The following is a 6,481-nucleotide window of genomic DNA, read 5'->3' as shown; positions in this document are numbered from 1 at the left end:
ACGTAATCTCCTACCTGGAACTCGAGATCAAAACGAATACGGTCTGCGTAACAATTCTAACGGATCTATGTAGTCTGCAAACTACCTGGAACTAGCTCAATACTCCCCATCACTCGTTGTCCAACCTCACCCCATTAAATCAGGGTCCGACACTTCCTTATGTAGAGCAACTCGAAAGGAGGCATATCAATATTGGTGTGATAGTTATTATTGTAGGAGAACTCAGCTAAAAGAAGGTATTGTTGGGTTTTGGTATACCACAACATCCTATGGTGCACATACGACCCTAAAAGCTTTGGATCTATGTTTTCTATTATTATACATGCAATATTGTTTCCGAAGATATAAGATTACAACTAGCATACAATTGACATGAACAACATGAAAATGAGTTATAGAATTACCTCTTGGTTGTAGCTTGTAGTTTTGGCCTTTAAGAACTTAGTGCCCCAAATGTTGCACCTCAAATGGAATCACAACACACCTTGGACAAAGGATAACTTTTGAGAGAGAATGCTAGCTTCATTACCGGCTCTATGAACTCCAAGATCATATGCATTGCCGATTTCAGCTATAGGTCATTGTATATATAGTATAGGATTATGGTAAACCCTAATCCATACCCTTGGGCTTATTATCCATGATCCATGATTCAAGTGGGATAACTCTTTATGGATTCCTCCATAAAATTAGTCCATCAAGTATCATAAGCCCAAACTATATATAAAACTAATTTACACAATTAGTCCCCATTAATTTAATTAGTATCTTTTGATCACTGAATTAATTCCAAACTAATTCTTGATCAATACTAATTAAATCATATGATTTCATATTAGTATATTAGAACTTATAATATATTAATAAATCATAAATAACCTCTTCTCAAAAGTGATGGGTTTTGGTATATTACAATATCCTATGGTGTACATACAACCCTAAATGTCTTGGATCTATGTTTTCACTAATTATACATGCAATATTGTTCCCAAGACATTAAGCCTACAACTATCATGCATTTGACATATTCAACATAGAAATGAGTTAGATGACATACCTCTTTGTAGTAGCTTTCTATCCTTGGTGTATTTGGCCTTTAAGAACTTAGTGCCCCAATTGTTGCACCTCAAATGGAATCACACAATACCACCAACAATGGAGGAACTTGAGAGGAGATCACTTGCACTCCATGAAATCGGCTAGCCCTCTTTGTGTCTCACTAGTGCTAATTTCATGAGCTAGAGGGGTTCTTATATAGTGTGGATTGATTAGGGTTACACCTTGTAAACCCTAATGTGCATGACCTTCCATATTCCTCATGCTCCATGTGTTTAAACCTCCATGGATCATCCATGGGTCACCACATGGGCTTAGCCCAACATAAGGAATTATCGATCATAAGCCCACATTATAAGACTGAATGATCTACATAATCAATCCCCATATATTTATTTAGTCTCTATTGATCACAAAATTAATTCCAAATTAATTCTTGATCAATACTAATTAAATAATGTGATTTCATATTAATTTTTTAGAACTTATAATATATTAATAAATCATAAATAACTTCTTCTCAATTATCCATCCTCCAGATTGTTCAGATGCCATGTGTCACACCCCCAAACCGATACGGCGAAAACGTTCAGGTTTAGAGTACGTCATGTATAGTATCACAACAATTGCATCATAGTAATCAATGTAAACACAACCATTACATTGAATAAGTAAAATATTTACATCTGTTTGATACATAGTTTGTATACATCGAAAGTACAGCAAAATATAAAATGGGTGACTCTATATGCTCCGTCTTCTCAAAAGCTGTGGGAGTACCTGTCTACTGATTTCCTAAGAATACAACCGATTTTGAAAAGAGTAACAGCTTTAATCTGGTGAGTTCATAAGCATATTTTTGTAATGAAAACCTGTCTACTTTTACCAATTTATTTTATGCAACATATATGCAGCTGACATGAATGAATTATACAACAAGTTAGGAGTAAAATAAGGGATGGTTGCATATTTAGTATGATAAATAAAGAGATTTGTGGCATAAGGGTGCATAAATAATAAAAAGCAAAAAGGAAGAGGAAAGTTGACTTACATAATCAGCAAATTTCTGAATTGGTGCTTTTAACATAATACATAAGAGTGGTCCCGAAGGGATAGCTGGCAGCAAAAAATCTCAGGCAAAAAAAATTCCAGGAGAAAACAGTTAGTACCTCAAAAGTAAAGGTTTTATAGGGTTAGGCATGCACCAGCAAGACAGGGACTAAGATTATAAGTGATGTGAATGGGACATAGTAATTAAAGGAATTTTTGTTACCATTGTTCCATGCATAGTGGTTGGGGTAGAGTGTTTTTCCATCACTGTTAACACGGAAGGGTCCAAGTTCTTCCATGGCTCCATATCCAAACAACAAGCATCCTAGCCTAGTAGAATACCTTCATTAATAGTGGTTCGATCTTACTCTAAATTTTGGTGCATTTGGATGATGATCTTTAGAATCTCCATTCTGATTCATGAATATTCTAATTAATTTGGTATTGTAGAATGTAGATTGGTATCTGCATTATTAAAGTTCATAGGACTTACTACGGACTCACTTTTCTTTTTTTAATCATTAGCCTTATGCAGCTCTCAAAGCTAGAGAATATCTTGATAAGCCTGCAATACATGAGATAATGGTGAAGGTATGTAGATTATATCTTATATTTCCTACACAAATATAGACAATTGTATGATGATGTCATTATGCAGGTTAGCGCTTATCTGCTTGGACAATACAGCCATCTTTTGGCCAGACGACCTGGGTGTAGCCCAAAGGACATTTTTGTCATTATACATGAGAAGCTTCCTACTGTATCGTGAGTATTTCTATTTCTATACATCTATGTTTTCTTTTGTGATCATCATCTATTTTTTTTTGTTTCTACAGGACTCCAACAATATCCATTCTTCTCTCAACATACGCAAAGATTTTGATGCACTCTCAACCACCAGATCCCGAATTACAAAACCAGATCTGGGCAATATTCAGCAAGTGAGTTTATAATAAATAGGAGCTACACTTTTTTTTTGTATATGCAAAATTTGATAATATTTAATTTCACACACATTGACAGATATGAAACATGCATTGATACTGAGATACAACAAAGAGCTGTACAGCTATTCATTTTCAATAGCACACTTGCAAAAATTTTAAACTTTTAAAACCCATCTTAGAAGGACTAAAGGTTAGAAAGGAGAAGTAATGAAGCTATGAGTTGAGAAAAGAGTAATCACAGCAAGGTCTCTAAAACAGACCTGCTGTTCAAAACGGATTTACTCCAAAATCTAAAACAGAAACATAGCTTTAACTAAATTTTATAGAAAACTATGATTGTTCAGGATTCCAGAACTATAAAGAACTCCTTCTAACTCCAAAGGATGAATTAAATATGAATTTTACAAAAAGGTGTATCACTTCTATCTCCAACAAGACAGTCAAGTGAGGTTGGCCAATTCTACCCAACTTGTAAGTAGAATTCGTCCATACCAAAATTCAGAGAAGTAAAGGACATACAAATGAAAGTCTCAAGAGTTGGAATTGAATGAAAAGCATTTCCCAAGCTCCGGATATAAAATTCACATTATGGACAATCACAACACTAGTAAAAGCTGGTGACTGCCCACTGATCTGGAGTCTGGATCAATTCTAACCAATTTATAATTGGAAATAACACCCCATCTGCTCCAGATCTTAAATTCATAATATTAGGAACATATAGAAACTTGGAATCACTCTGGATCCTTTTCCAAGCCTTATAAATGATGAAAACAAAATGACATATCAGAACAGACCCGAATCAGACCTAACAGCAAAGATTCCATTCTTGCACATAGATAAAGTCCTTACCAGTGAGGTTGGCCTGCTTAAGAAAGTTAGCCAACTCAATTTGTGAACTTTGGGAACTGGTTTGGGGTCCGTTTGAGTTCTATAGCTCAAGGTATGATTTTTACAATATGACTATAGATCTGATGGAAAACAGAATCATAGGCACCCGTGATTCCGTTTGAGTTCTATAGCTCAAGGTATGATTCAAAGCCCTTTATTTTAAAGACAAAAGATCTCAAATATACATGATAAGGTTTCTCACGAAGTGTGATCTTATGCTTGTTTTCTATATATAATCCAAAGAAACACAACCATTAATTTAACCAAAAGAAACTCAACACAATTTAGATATCATGATTTGTTACTTACCCCTTTTCTGTCGGAAGGACGAGGTGCTAATTCCTTCTTGGTGACAACATGCCCTTTATTTAGACCCACAAAGAGTCCTGTGTTTGGCTGTTTTGGAGCCATTGGAACCTGAAAACATAAACATATATTAGCGTAAAGCAACATACACTTCACAACAGTTCATCAACTTAGCCTATGCAGTTTTAATTCAATATGACCTGAAAACCTTACAAGCCTCAGACTACAATCAAAATGCGCAATATATATTCTTATTAAACATGAAGCTGATTACAAGATATAAATGAGTTTATGCGTGCCAATAAGTTTGTAAACACCAGCAAGCTTATAAGCACATAGAAAGCATCTCGGAACTATAAGAAGATGCGGGAAAACTAAAAGTACAATGAGGGAAGAAAAACAACCTGGGCAAGAAGAATTTGAGACCAAGTAAACTTTAGTTGTTGTACATTTTACTTGCTTCTTGAAAGAAACCCCCAAATTCTTAACTCCACACCGGAGGAATATCACGTGATGTACGTCAACGAGGATGTAAGCCTGAAGTGGGCCCTCAATTCTACAATAACAAAAAGTGTATCTTGTTATATGTAACAATATGATGAAAACAATGTAAAAGGGGTTGAGTATTGAGGTGGTTTAGTAAATACTTTGCTTTCCAGACAAGATTCTATCAACTTCAGCTTCTCATCTAATTTAAACATCATCAGAGTTGGTTCTGTAAGAATAATTTCATGCAACAAATGTGATAGTCATACTAATTTAAACATCATCAGATTTGTTTCTATAAGCATGTGTAACTATTAACTCGAGAGTAACAACACAATATACTACTTGTCTGCATTTTCAGATAAGGTGCAATGGCGTTGCTGTTCAAGGTAATATCCAATATTTTTCCTATTTTTAAAATTACTAAATTACCAATATCACTTATCAGTGTGCATTCTATTCATTACCTATGTTAATGTTACAGGATCCAACAAAGATTTCAGCGTATCGTGACAAAAGGTTTCCTGGAACACAATAAGAATATGAACACGCACTCCAAAATTCAACAACCGTATACATTGGCAACATGTCTTTCTACACTACTGAAGAAAAAAATGGGATAAACCTTGTTTAAGAGATTTATCAATTTCTGAATCTAAGAGAAAAATTAATATTAGATCTGGAGGCTGATGAAGTTAAAGCAAAGAAGAACAAGGAAAGTTTTTTTTGGAGATTGTAATATGGCCTTATGATGTCTTCCAAACAGAACCGAGGCAGTTAGCCCAAAAGGGTAACACAGGCTCATGTAACCCACAACTTCATCCAACTCATGCAAGTGGTGCACTTGGATTCATGGGATCTATTAATTGACCTACTTAAAGCTCATTGCATACCTCCTAGAGACTCGTTTATTATCTCTAAATATGATAGACAAACTAAACTTCAAGTCAAGAAACCTGCACAAAAAAGTGAACTTATTTTTATCACAGATTAACACATAAAACCCAATAAACAAAAAGAGAATCAGACCATATAAATTAGATATGAAATAGAACAGATAATGCTCATTAGAGAAAAGGAAGCAAAAGAGAACATTTCAATGAATCTAAAACCTATTTCCACTAACAATTAATCTTAAAAAATGAGAAGCTGGAGAGAGAACTAGCACATACCAAAGAGAATTTTCAACTGGGGAAGGAGAAAAAGAAAAAACAGAAAAAAAAAAAAAAACAGAAACCCTAACCAACCTTGGTCGTTGAGATGATGGTGGAGCTTTTCCCTTGACGCAAAACCCTCCATGGTATCAAGCTCAATCTCTGTAGCCCTACGATCTGCCATGTCCAAATCTCTCTCATCCTCCAGAGAATCGTCCAACCCAACCGACCTTCATAGCCATTTCTATTGATTTCCAACTTGATATCATAAATTATGTTTCGACATGAGAGTGTGGGGAGGTTTCAAGAAGAACAGAGCAGAAGCAACAACGCAAAAGATAACATTAGGTATCGAGGGATAATTGAGTTAGATTAAAAAGGTTATAAAACTCGTAATAAAGGAAGACAAACCTCTGGAACAAATAAAGAAGTAGAATGTTGATGGTGATTGACCATGGAGTTTCGAGACCTTGACTTTAATGGAGCTACTGTTCTACTTGATATGGAAATCACTCTAAACTGTACCCCTTTGATCAATTTCATGGCCTGGTGACCAAAAAACCTTCGATTTCACTAAGAACCGGAACCCTA

General features: G+C 35.0%; 2 long non-coding RNA genes across 2 annotated transcripts; one reads left to right on the top strand and one right to left on the bottom strand.

Annotated features, from left to right (window-relative positions):
• Positions 1–2,451: 2,451 nt before the first annotated feature.
• Positions 2,452–4,693, bottom strand: LOC145094751 (uncharacterized). The gene is made up of 4 exons (XR_013703533.1): positions 4,655–4,693; positions 4,254–4,361; positions 2,611–2,671; positions 2,452–2,519 (listed from the first exon to the last, which is right to left on the bottom strand). It is a non-coding gene; the product is annotated as an uncharacterized LOC145094751 (long non-coding RNA).
• LOC145094750 (uncharacterized) lies at positions 2,787–3,172 on the top strand. The gene is made up of 3 exons (XR_013703532.1): positions 2,787–2,871; positions 2,943–3,047; positions 3,130–3,172. It is a non-coding gene; the product is annotated as an uncharacterized LOC145094750 (long non-coding RNA).
• Positions 4,694–6,481: the final 1,788 nt, after the last annotated feature.

This window comes from Lactuca serriola, chromosome 3 (genome assembly GCF_051521515.1).
Source record: "Lactuca serriola cultivar US96UC23 chromosome 3, Lser_US96UC23_V15, whole genome shotgun sequence".
Classification (NCBI taxonomy): domain Eukaryota; kingdom Viridiplantae; phylum Streptophyta; class Magnoliopsida; order Asterales; family Asteraceae; genus Lactuca; species Lactuca serriola.
The sequence above is the reverse complement of the archived record's forward strand: the minus strand, read 5'-3'. Positions and strand labels throughout refer to the sequence as shown.